The 13,903-nt window shown below is 40.4% G+C and overlaps 1 protein-coding gene and 1 pseudogene across 3 annotated transcripts in view; both read right to left on the bottom strand.

The window, feature by feature from the left end:
* The window catches only part of LOC109429277 (nephrin-like), a 506,653-nt gene that overhangs the window by 83,389 nt on the left and 409,361 nt on the right, over positions 1 to 13,903 (bottom strand). The gene's annotated exons all lie outside the window — the stretch shown is intronic.
* On the bottom strand, positions 387 to 1,356 carry LOC115258810 (uncharacterized; annotated as a pseudogene).

Consider the following 13,903-nt stretch of genomic DNA (forward strand, 5'->3'; position numbering starts at 1 on the left):
CGAGCCATCATCGGTCGGGTGTATCTAGCAGACAGTGTCGCAATGCGAAAATTTTATGCCCTCAGACGGCGCGGCATCGTCGTTTATGTTCTCCTCCTATACACAAGACTCAAAGTGGCTCTTAGCAGAAGGGTGGTATGCTGGAGTTGGCTGGGGCTTTGCTGCTGTCCTCCAGGCGAAACGTAGAAAAGACAACAAAATAAAGTACTACGGCAACAATAAATGCGAATTTTGTAGAATGCTTCCGTTTCGCTACCGGTTCATTTTTGAGCAATTTTAGATGGTGTGAATTTTTTATTACACTTTCTAGGATAGTAGAAATACTTTTTCAAATTACATAATTGTCGATAACATGGATGGAACTTGAAGTTCTCTATCAAAGGGTTTCACGTAAACTCTACCAACTTTTTCGCCCTTGTTCGTACAAAATAATGTTTATCCACCGATTGAAAGCCAGCCTCCTCGAACATAGCCACCGAAGGTGCATTTCCACTGAAAACCGTTCCGTAACAGTTCAAGCCAATTTTGGCAACCTCCTTGGCCATGGCTTTCAAAATCAAGCTTCCATAGCCTTTCCGAAGTTGATTCTTTGCCACTTCCAGAGGACCGATTGCTCCTGTTGGCCACAGAAAGCACCACGCCAATAGTTCATCGCATTCACTAAACAATTCTAAAGAGATATTCCAAGTGGCGATTCGTTTAAGGAAATATTCGGATCCTTCATGCCGCCATGGCCAATGTTCATTGGTGATTGATAAATGCTTCTCTTCAAGTTTCCGAAGATGTAGCCCTTCCGGCAACGAAACGTTCAAATTGAGGCAATCCTCCACTGGTAACTCGTACAGAATGCTGTGAGCTTCCCACTTGAAGTCAACTTCATGCAATTTGAATACTTCTTTCAGCACCGAATGTCTGGACTCGTGAACGCAGCAGATCATGTAACTGTAGTCCCAGTCGACTAGCAGAAGAAGCCGTTTCAGAGATTCATCGGTTTCATCCAAACTATAAAGGAACATTTGATATCTGTCCTGGAATTGGTTTGTTCATTATAAAACTCAATATGTACAGGTTTCTTTACATTGTTACTGCTTACCACTATCACATAAGTTCCATCATCCCGCCAGCTATCGTTCAGTCCCAAAACATCCAGATTTTTAATCCTGGGATCAATCGTCACCTAATTCATATAGTTTTGGATGGTGTTGTACGCCACTTCGTGTTTTGGCCACTCTCTTTTGAACATATCTCGCAATTCGGTCCAATCGGTCCGAGGAATTGGCTTGAGTTGATCTCCTTCTGGGAGGGACATTATTCCGGAGATTCTGGCAATCGACTAGCACGGTTACAGTTGGCGGAAAACTGTGGTTGTAAACGTTGATGTTTAATTGTCTCGATTTTAGAGCAATAAGTGAGCGTTCCAGTCTGATAAGATAAAGCGCCGTATTTTAAACTGCGCTGCGGATGTACAAGCGTAGCTAAACTTGATACTGGGGGGCAACCCGAGCAGAAGGGAATAACAACAGCATAAGAAAATGTGTTATTTTGGCAAAATAACTGAGTAATGAAATAAGTTATTTTCATGTTATTACCATAACAAATAATGCTATAAACTTAGAAGGTGGCGTGGTAACAGATCTAGGAGTATGTGCACAGGACGAAAGACTTCCGGCCCCTGACCTTCAAGAGATTGAGGAGGAGGTTGACCGGTTGAAAAACAACAATGCCGCTGGAGCAGATCAACTACCAAGCGAGCTTCTAAAATACGGTGGAGAAGCACTGGTGAGAGCACTACACTGGGTCATTACCAAGATTTGGGAGGAGGAAGTATTACCGGAGGAATGGATGGAAGGTATCGTGTGTCCCATCTACAAAAAGGGCGACAAGTTGGATTGCGGGAACTACCGCGCCATCACACTACTGAGCGCTGCCTACAAGATACTGTCTCAAATTTTATGCCGCCGTCTGTCACCGATTGCAAGAGAGTTCGTGGGGCAATATCAGGCTGGATTTATGGGTGAACGCGCTACAACGGACCAGATGTTCGCCATCCGCCAGGTGTTGCAGAAATGCCGCGAATACAACGTGCCCACACATCACTTGTTCATCGATTTCAAATCGGCGTATGATACAATCGATCGAGAACAGCTATGGCAGATTATGCACGAATACGGATTCCCGGATAAACTGATACGGTTGATCAAGGCGACGATGGATCGAGTGATGTGCGTAGTTCGAGTATCAGGGACACTCTCGAGTCCCTTCGAATCTCGCAGAGGGTTACGGCAAGGTGATGGTCTTTCGTGCTTGCTGTTCAACATTGCTTTGGAGGGTGTAATAAGAAGAGCGGGGATAAACACGAGTGGGACGATTTTCACGAAGTCCTTTCAGCTGCTTGGTTTCGCCGATGATATTGATATTATTGCTCGTAAATTTGAGACGATGGCGGAAACGTACATCCGACTAAAGAGTGAAGCCAGGCGAATCGGATTAATCATTAATGTGTCGAAGACAAAGTACATGATGGCAAAGGGCTCCAGGGAGGAATCACCGCGCCAGCCACCCCGAATTCATATCGACGGTGATGAAATCGAGGCGGTTGAAGAATTCGTGTACTTGGGCTCACTGGTGACCGACGACAACGACACCAGCAGAGAAATTCAGAGGCGCATTGTGGCAGGAAATCGTGCCTACTTTGGACTCCGCAGAACTCTACGATCGAATAAAGTTCGCCGTAACACGAAGTTAACCATCTACAAAACGTTGATTAGACCGGTCGTCCTCTATGGGCACGAAACATGGACCCTACGTGCAGAGGACCAACGCGCCCTTGGAGTTTTCGAACGGAAGGTGTTGCGTACCATCTACGGCGGAGTGCAGATGGAAGACGGGACTTGGAGAAGGCGAATGAACCACGAGCTGCATCAGCTGCTGAGAGAACCAACCATCGTCCATACCGCGAAAATCGGGAGGCTACGGTGGGCGGGTCACGTCATCAGGATGTCGGATAGCAACCCGACTAAAATGGTTCTCGAGAGTCATCCGACCGGTACAAGAAGACGTGGTGCGCAGCGAGCTAGGTGGGTCGACCAAGTGGAGGACGATCTGCGGACCCTACGCAGAGTGCGGAACTGGAGGCAAACAGCCATGGACCGAGTGGAATGGAGGCGGCTACTATGTACAGCAGAGGCCACCCCGGCCTTAGCCTGACCGGTAAGGTAAGTTCTCCAAAGATTCCTCCCGCTATCCCTGGACATGTATTTCTTAGAATATTCCTCCTACACAGATTCGTTTAGCAATTCCTCCAGTAACTTTCCTTGAACATTCTTTAGGAGTTCTCCTTCTCAAGAAATTTCTCAAAAGATTCATCTAACAATTTGTCCTCTTTTTTCAGATATTCACTCAAAAATACCTCCGGAAATTCCATCAGAGGATCGTGAATGTATTCCTTTATGAATTTCTTTAAATATGTGTTAAAAAATTCCTCCAGAGATTTTTCAGTGGGATTTCGCCAGCAACTTTTTTTTAGAATTTTCTCAAGAAATTTGTCTTGGAATTTCAAAAGAGCTTTCTGCATGAATTTTGTTCAAAGATTTCTTCTTGCAATTTGAAGAGAAATTATTTGACTGAGAATCGGAAAATCTTTCAGAAATTTCTCTAGAGTTTTTCTTACGAAATTCATGATTTTTTTTCTGGAACTGTTTAAAAAAATAGTGTTGGAATTTTTCCAAAAAATCGGAGATTCCTTCAAGTTTTACTTCAAATATTCAAGGATTCTTTCTGGTAATTATTTAGATATTTCTCTTAAAAATTCTTTAAAGATGTATCTAGAAGTTTCTTTAGGAATTTCTCCAGAAGTTCGAAAGTTCATGGTCAAAGGTCAATATGCTTTCTGCGAAAAAGTCGAAAAACCTAGCATCTTAGGGGAGTTAAATCGTTGTAATGATTGGAGTTTCAAATGACAATATTTCAATCAATGATTCATCCTTCTTCTACTCAAAGGCTGCTCTTTCGAGGAATGTTGTTATGTACATTAAACTTCAATGAAAAACATTTCTTTCTATCATTTATGGACATCCAATCTTTCCTATCCTATCTTTTATGAAGTTTTTGAATAATTTTGGAATCACTGGTTCTTTTATTTTCATCGAAATTTTAGTTGTCGTTTTTCTGTCAAATTTTGATCACTTTTTCATGTCTTCAAATTTGTCTTTTGTCTATTTAAACTTTTGTCCTATTCGACCTTTGTGCCATTTGACCTTTTGTCCATTCGACCTTTTGTCCTTCGACATTATGTCTTTTTGCCTTTTGTCATAGATTCGCGGTTGCTACTCCGTGATTGACCCTAACCAATGAGAGCTGCGCAAAGAATCAACTGAATAATTGACTGGGAGTGTTAGTCGACCATTCTCACTGTACACACTTCAGGGGCTCTCCTTAACGGTGCAATAACGGCGCTGACCACGTCCTTGCAGTCAAGTTGGAAGAGAGAAGAAATACTAGTACCAACCATTTTTTTATGTGAATTTTGGCGTTTACCGCACGTCTCCACCAAAGGGTTGTTTCTTAGTAGCAAAGGTATCGTTTGGTCGGGATTCACTTCGATAAGTGATATGACCTATTGGTTTTAATGCTATGTAAACCGTCGCGCTATTGTTGACTTCATGCGGACCCGAGCAGAGGAAAATATCAAAATAATAACAACGGAATCACAAAACCTGTTTTTATATCTAGGTTTGTTATTATTAACTTATCAAGTCATCACCGTTCCATAACATGTTCTGTTGGGCAATCTAATTTTGTTATGATCGTGCTCTTGGTATATTTTCTTTAAATTACATCACAATAACATGTTTTGTTGTAGCACAAGTTCAGTTATTATTATGTCATTGAGACTAGTACAAATATTTGATCATTAATATTACAACATAACTAGCTTTGCAATCAAAACTACACCATTCGAGATTTTCGTTGTTCACAGCATTCCGTGAGGAACTGTTAGAGAAAATATTATTTTGTGATCAGTTCCTGTTCTTACTGACATTACGTTACAGTGCCAACTTATCAGCCTTTTGTTTTATAAGCACTTTGAAAAGTACACCTGTTTTTTTTGTCCCAGTTTCAGTTAGGTATGAATACGAAAATAGAGAGTGTAATAGAGTGTTAGCCATTTTATGAAACCTTTTGAATCAACTGGTGGAATTCAACGACGAACAACACATTTTCGACAAAAATGTAAAAAATAAGTTATCAAGAATTCCATTGATTATTTTTAGACATTTTATTTTTGTTGATTTCACTGCATCGAGCCCACTTAGATTAACTAGAATAAATGTGTCAATAAATGAGGTAATAATGTAAATTAATCTTACAAACAATGAACCACCTTATAAAGGGTTTCAAAACGACGGTAGTTTTTCATCGTAAGTTGTTTGGAAAATAAACGAGAACTATTGTTTCTCTCTGTTTTCGATAACAATAGCGTCCCAATTATGAACGAAACATTTAACAATAGATCCTTTTGTTGCGTATCCCATTGAATGCATATGGGACTTTGGAGGAGTTCCTATCCGCAACAGAAAAAAAGCAAATTTTGTTTTCAGATTGTTATCAATAACGTATTCATATCAAAATTTGTTATTGAAATATTTTCAAAATTCGCTGTTATTAAGTTGTTATTGAAACTAACAAAACATGTTATTAAACAGGTCTTGTTATTTGCCGCTTATGACAGACAAGTTTATAACAGGATATGTTATGTAAATAACATGAAAATAACTCTTTCCGCTACTCAGTTATTTTTCCAAAATAACACATTTTATTATGCTGTTGCTATTCCCTTCTGCTCGGGGAAGGCAAATAATAGACCACCCACGTTGGATCTCAAAAAGTACCTTTGAATTAATCTGTAGAGGAATAACTGAAGAAATCTCAAGAAAAAATTGATGAATAAAAATAAAACCTTGGTGGAATTTTTTAAAAAGTGAGTATTGAGGATTTTCTAAAATTTTGTTTTGGACAAACGCCTTGATAAGCTGCTGTTAATATTCATAAGAATTTCTGAATTAATTCCTTGAAGAATTCGTAGAGAAATTAAAAGGGTTATGTTCAGAAGTAATGCCGAAGATATTCATGGAGGAATTTCAGCAGGAAAACCTGAAGGAATGTCTGAAGGAACTTCTGCAGGAATCTCTGGAAGAATTTCTGCCCCGAATCACTGAAAGTAATCTTGCAAGAATCTCTGAAGGATCCCTGCAGAATTTTCTGGATGAATCCCTGAAGAAATTATCAGAAACATTCCTGCGAGAACTTTCAATGCCATCCTTTCCTAAATTTGGAAGATTTTCTGAAGAAACTGCTGGAAGAAATTATGAAAGAGTTTCTGAAGGATCCTCTGTTGAACATTCTGAAGTAATCCCTAGAGAAAAAACCAAAAGGCTTTCTAAACGAATTCATAGATTACGTAAAAATCCCTGACGAAGTTTCATAACAAACTCATTTAAAATTTAATGCAACGAAATTTTTACGAATTCTTGGAGGAATTTCTGGAGAAATTTCTTGAGGAATCCCTGAAAAATTCTGAAGAAACCACTGGAGGAGTTTCCAAGGAAACTTTGGATTATTTTAAGACCAAGCTTCTGAAGCAATTTCTCTTGGACTCTTGGATCAAGAATTAGAAAACTGAAAAAAAAAATATTTCTGAGGAATATTCAGAGAAATTTCTAAAGGAATCTCTAAAAGAATTACTGAGGGGCATTTTGTAAGAAATTCTGAAGGAGTGGAAGATTTTCAAAAGTAAGGAGAATGGACACATTTGGTCCATCTCATGTATACGAATGACGTGTACCTTATCTAAAAAGTTTCACCAAGACAAGAAAAAGTAACTTTGGGACAATAGCCTATTCTCCTTTATGGATCGCTTTTTACAAGATTTTTCCATGAATTCCTTTAGGAGTTACTCTGAGAATTCCTTCCCAAGTTTAAACGAGAATTGCTTGAGGACTTCTTTAGAATATTTTTGTCGGGAGTTCCTCTTGATATTCCTTTAGGAGTTCTTGTGAAAATTCTTTTGGGAGTTCTTCCAAGAAACCTTACAAAAGCTTTCACATCAACTCCTTGAGGAAATTTCTCAGAGAATTACTTTAGGATTTGCACCGAAAACTTGTTTCATAGTTGTTTTTCTGGGATTTTCTTCGTAAGAAATTTCTTCAAGGAGTTTTCCAGCATTACTTCAGATGTTTCCTTGGGAATTTCAGTAGAAGTATTTCCGGAGATTATTTCAAGGGTTTCGAAAAGAATTCTTTCAGGAGTTTCTCCCAGATTTTATTCATAGTATTTTTCGTAAAGTCACAAAACTTTATCGAGGAGTTTATCCGGGAATACCCTTAAGGAACTTTGTCTCGGGTTTCCTTTAGGAGCTCTTTCGGGCATTCGTACAGGAGCAAGACTTCAGCAGGAATCTTTTCAGAATTTATTTTTAGAATTCCTTTGGTAATTTCTATGGGATTCGTTTTAGCAGTTCTCCATAAACTGCTTCAATAGTTCCTCCAGATTACACTACTGCATGGAGGAATTGTTGGTAGAACATCTGGAGTAATTTTCGGTGAAACTTTTAGAGGAGTTCATGATGGAACTCCTACAGGTAATACCAGTGAAATTCTACAAGAGCTCCCGGTAGAACACGAGAAATTTCCAGCGGTACTCCTAGCGAAGTTCTCGTTGTATTTTCTAGAGGAAGTCCCGGTGGAACCCCAGAGGCTCCCGTGAGCCAACTGAAAGAATTCTCAGAGGAATTCAAACAGGAATTCCTGGTTAAAAACCCTGGAGGTTCCGGTTGGTCTCCTGGAGGAATTCCCGATGGATCTCCTAAAGCGTCTTCCTGTAAAACTTCTAGAGGGGTTCCTGGTGTAACCCTTAAAGGTTCCGGTAAAAGCACCTAGGGAAATATCCGCTGGATTATCTGGCGGAATTTGCATTGGAACTCCCAGAGGAATTCCCGGGCGAACTTCTCGAGAAACTCCCGGTGAAACTCTTAGTGTGATTCTCGGACGAACTCCTGGAGAATTTCGTGGAACTTATAGAGAAAATAGCGTTGGACCCCCTAGTTGCTTTGGTGAAACACCTAGAGAAAGTTCCTGTGAAAATTCGAGAGTGATTCCCGAGTGGATCACTTAGAACAATATTAAGTGAAACTTCTAGAGTGATACCAGTGGAACCCTTGCTCCTACAAGAATTATCGGTGTAATTTCCACAGTGATTTCCGGTGGAACTTCTAGATGGAACTCATGGAGGTATTGCCGGTTGAAACCCTAGAGGTTCTGATGAAACACTTGCAGGTATTCTCAATGGAAGTCTAGACAGGCTTTCCCGGTGCAAACACCCTAGATGTCTCGGTTGATGTCCTTGAGTAATTATCGATGGAACTTCTGGAAGAATTCCCAATGGAACTTGTAGAAGAACACTCTGAAAATTTCGGCGGAACCCCTTGCGGTTTGAGAGGAACCAGATTTCGTCTCAGTATACGCGCAGAACCTCGAGGCAGCGCTGACAGACGAGAACAAGCTCGCTGTGGCCCCTCCAGACCTATAGGACTGCTGAAGTACAGTAATGCTGCAGCAAAGAACCCGGCAGGTGATGGGGTGATTAAAAGGTATAACCAGTCCGACCACAGGTAAAAAGCTCAATATTTTGATATGGAGAACAAAAAGTGATATTTGTTTGTTTTTTTGTGCGGTATTGTAAATTTGACTCATTTGTCATCTAAATATATAAAATTTAGAAATATGTTTATTTTAATGGATTCTTCTCTGAAAAAGAAATTTTGAAAAAATATATTCAAAATCACAGGTTTTTTAATAAAAAAATCGAAAATTTTGTGAAGTCCACGTGGACATTAGGGGAGGGGGGTAGGGGTTAGTGAAATGTCCACGCTTGTCCACGGGGAGGTGGGAGGGGGTAAAAAATCACGATTTTCTGTCCACGTGGTATATGGACGGCCGTATTTGATTGATCTTCAAATATCATATTTTGCTATTGGTTAGATGGTTTAAGAACAAATTTCTGCTATTATTTTCAGTACTTTTACTCCTTATCTCAAACAAACCAATATCACATTTTGATCGTACTTGTACTTGAACTCTGCCCGGGAGCACTCCCATGAACACCTGAATGGCGTAGAGAATGTAGGCATGGCAGATCGCGGCAACGGAGGAAACGCGAGTAGCTATCAGAGGAGTGGATGGAAGGGGTAATCTACCTCATTCATAGAAACAGCAATTATTTGGAATGCGTAGCTCTTGCACGATCACCATTTTAAAAACCCGCCTACACAGTGCTTCCCAGATTATCTTCGAATGAGTTCAAGTTATCCAGCCAGTTTCATCGACGGCCGATCGACCATGAACCAGATTTTTACCGTACGGCATATTTTCCAGAAATTCCGTGAAAACCTTGTCCCATGTTTCCTAACATTTTGTTCGTGTCCGTTCAAAAATTTACCTCGTGACAACGTTTCAGTTCTAGCGCAGTGAAGTTTAAGTTCATTTTGTGCCATTAATTCTGTGCAACACCAACCATTCCGGCAGAGTTCCCCGAGCAAACACGCAACACCAAACTAATGTTATCCATCGGCACGAAACTAAACTACGAAAAAGAGACCGGACAAAATTGAACCTCAGAGCGATAGGGTTAGGTGCTTGCTGTTGGCTGCTCTGACGTAGCATCCAAAATCGTCGTCGTCGTCGTCGGCATCGTCTGGTATTAGGTTTAGAACTCACTATCGTCTGCACTTTTGGACGAAGAAAAACAAGGCCTTGCGGTCGGTCAACTTGCTTTGTGGTGACCAAACAAAAGCCCCACAGTTGATGCACGGCGATGCTCTTGGAGGAGTTTTTTTTCCTGGAGCTCGCCGGTCAATGTTGGTTTTTCGGTGGCTGGATGAAAAAGCGATTCTGCAGTCCAAGTTTTCGGGCACAATGGATGGACGTTTGATGAAAGCGAAATTCAAACAGACGAGTGTACGATCCAGACGGATGAAGGCTGGATGTCGGAATCTTTTGCTCTGACCTGACAGCATCGTACGTATATACAGAGCAGCAACTGTTTTCCTTCCCGATGGAAGGATTACAAAAAATGCTCTTTGCATCACATTCACGTGTGTGGCTTCACTTTAGGGGTTGTTCTTAAACCACGAGCACTAGGCTCGTGGAGGTTTGAAACTGAATTTCCCTACACTGAACTTCGTAGTTTATGACTGCTGCCTCAGTCCTGAAAAGGATTAGAAAAGCACTCTGTTCGTATGAAAAAGCGCAGATTGCAGAGTGATGTCTGCAGTGATGAAATCGATAACTATTTTGATGAACAGGCAACTTCATCTTCTACCACAAAATATTTCCTGCCACAGAGCATCACAGTGTTGGTTGATAATAAATCTAATCGATGTTTAATGGTTCATTCCAGCTTTCGTACAAAGAATCTGCACAGTCTGGACCAACTCAACCGAAATATATCCCACCACTAATCTCTCTGGGAAATGCACAACCCATATTCCCAGACGGGAAGAAAACTTAATCGCCAAACAAGAACTCCTGAAAACCGATTAAAAGGCAAGACGTGTCCGCTGTGGGTTATACTCGGTCACACAAACACTCATGTTCATAGTTTGAACCAAAGTGACCAGTCATTTTGTGGAATATTTTAAGAAGAAGTATTTAAAAATCTTGGAACACATTAACAACTCAATTTTCAATTGTTTGTCACACATGAAGAGAAGGCAATGTTCCTAGAACATCCTTGAAATGTCGCTGAAACTCTTCTGGACGCGATAGAAACTTTTTGTAACGAGCTTGACCCTTCTCAAACATCCTGAGATCCCATTGAACATTCCCTGGAACACCCCTAAAATCCATTGGATCCGGGAAATGCTGCTGAAATCCATAGGAAGCCCCTGGAACGCTCCTGAAGTCTTTTGAAACTCCTTAATTTAAATGAAAATCGTGTTAAGCAGTCTTCAATGTCTCGTACTTGAATCGACTGAAGAGATCCATCACGTCCTACACGGCCCAGGTTCATCATCACCTAGAAATCCTCTAAAAGTCAACACACGATCGAATATGATGTTGATTGGGATGCAAAAGTGGAGGCGATATACGCACACTTGACACGCTGTCAAATGGAAGCTTGTACGCATATGGCCTCCACTTAAGCATCTTATTCAACATCATATAAGACTTTGTGTTAGCTGAGTTGTAACGCCCATTCAAATCCATGAATTCTCCTGGAACACACATAAACCACCCTTAAAACACCTGAGACGATCTGGAATACTCCTGGAATTGAAACGTCCTGAAATAACCATATTTAAAACCCTATTTGAAAAGCACTGGAACTATCACGAAACCCCTTGAAACACCCCTGAAACTCCTAGAAAAAAAAAATCTTGGAACGCCCCCCAAACCCCATGGAACAACATTATAACGCTCCTGACATGTCCTTGAAACCACTGGAATACCACTGGAACGCTCTGAAACCCCCTGGAATCGTTCAACCTTCCACGGCGCATACCATCAAGCAGCTGATACTGCACCGCGCTCGCGTTGTATACGACGAGCGAGGTTTTTGGTAGTGGTACTTTTTACTACGGCGCACGTCCTGAAGGCTTAAAAACTACTAAAAACCGCCCTTAAATCTTTTAGAGCAGCTCTGGACCCCCCATGGAAATCTCAGGAACGCTCCTGAAACATGTGAAACCATCTGAAACTCCCCTGGAAATGTAACCCCTTGAAAACCCACTGGAACTACCACGAAACCCCTTGAAAAAAATATGGAACGCCCTCAAAACCCCTAAGACCTCGGGAACAACCTAGTAACGCCCTTGATATCCCCTGAATACCCCTAGAATGCTAGGGTCACTTTCAGGGGTGTGCCGAAAACTTGAATCCTCCGATGAAGAGGACAATTACCTTTTATTTCGGAATCTACCGTGCGATACACACAAAACAAGAATACTGGAAGCTATTTAGGGACTATTTGGCTAATTCATTACTCCCAGTGCAGTGGTATTTAGGGAACCATGGGAACCTCTTCGTGGAAGAGGTCTTCCTTTTTTGATTCGCAACAAAATTCACTCTTTTCGATGTAAACTTTTATGGCTGTGGCCACCGGACATAATCTCCGAAGGAACATGCTACAAATTGTTTTCTGTGACTCACATCCGGAAGAAATTTGTGGGGGTCTCAAATATGCACTTCAGCAGTATAGCATTATAGCAGCATAGTATGTTGTTCTGTATGGCCCAGAAAATTTTTTAGGTTAATAGACTTTTTAAAACCATAATAAAACCAAAATAGAAGGCATTAGGTTTTATGATGGTTCTCAAAACTTCTACTATACCGATTGGTCATGGAAATGTTACTAGTGTATTTAAATTTATCTTTTTAAATCTTTGCTTTCTTATTGTCATAACGCTCCACTTAGAGTAGAGCCTGTTTCTCATCTTATTTATAAACTAAAAGAGTTTTCTGGAAGAATGACAAAAAAAACTCGCGTATCTGTCTCATACCAAAATCCAGCAAACATGAAACTGATATGCGATTAACGGCAGTACAGAAGCAGTTTCTGGAGGAACTCCGGGGGATTTCCTCCATAAATTTCCGCTGTGATTCCTTCAAAGATTACTTTAAAATTTTCTGAAATTATTCCTTCACGAAATGCTGTAGAGATTCCTCTCGTAGTTCTGGCTCTGGCCAGATGGCTTCTGGAATGTATTCATGAAATACTTCTCGGACTCTTCTAGAAGATTCTGCTGGAATTCATCTGAAAATTGCTCCAGAGATTTTCCTGACGTTTCTCTAAGAATTCCTTTAGAATTTCCAGCTGTGACTTCTCCAGAAATACTTCAAGCGATTTTTTTCTATGATTACTAGAGAAATCCTTGAAGAAATCCATAAAGGAATCACAGGATGATATTTTTAAAAATTTCAGGGAGAAACCCAAGAGGAATTCCTGGCTAAATCTCTGGAAAAATCTCTTAATGAATCCAAGCAAAAATATTTGGAGGAACACCAGTAGGTATTCCAGAGGAATTCTAAAAGGATTTCGCTGGGAATTCCTCGTGAAAGATTTTTTCATAGATTTTTTTTTAAATTTCTCCAATGCTGCACTTCCTTCATGAATTTCTCCGAAAATTCTTGCTGTATTTCCTCCAGGGATTTGCCAATGATTCCTTCAGAAATCCATCTCTAAATTCTTCTTGCAATGTCTGCTGAAATTGCTTTTGATTTTTTTTTGTCTTGTGACTCTTCAAGAAGTTTCTCTGTGGAATTCTACCAGAATACTGCTGGGATTTGTCCGGAAATTTCTTGTGGAACCCGCAAAGATTGTTTTTCAAAGTTTGATGATTCTTAGCTGAGCAGATAAGATCTGAGGAGTTTCTGCTGGAATCGGTCCAAAAGCAAATGCTGTATAAATCCCAGATATAAATGCTTAAAAATTCCAACAAGAATACCCGGAGAAATCTTGCTGGAATTTCTGAACAAACTCATGTAGAAATTTGTGGAAGTACCTATATAATTCATTGGAGAAATCCATGAAAAAATCACAGCAAAATTACTGGAGGACTCCCAACAGAAATTCCTGAAGGAATTTTAAGCGGGTTTCTCCAAAAATTTTGGCCGGAGTGCCTCTTGGAATCGCTTCAAGAATGTGTGCCGCAATTACTCTAGATATTTCTTCTTAGATCCTCCAGGACTCCGTCCTGGTGTAAGCAATCAAAAGATCGGATAAGAGAGTACTTTATGAGTTAAACAGCTTGCTAGAGGGTGCTCTTTAGCCTTCATTTTAAAGTAATTTTGGAACTTGAAAGTTCACATAAGAAAGCTGAACAGCTTTCTAAGAAGATTCCGATGAA

Source organism: Aedes albopictus, chromosome 2, assembly GCF_035046485.1.
Source record: "Aedes albopictus strain Foshan chromosome 2, AalbF5, whole genome shotgun sequence".
NCBI classification, from domain to species: domain Eukaryota; kingdom Metazoa; phylum Arthropoda; class Insecta; order Diptera; family Culicidae; genus Aedes; species Aedes albopictus.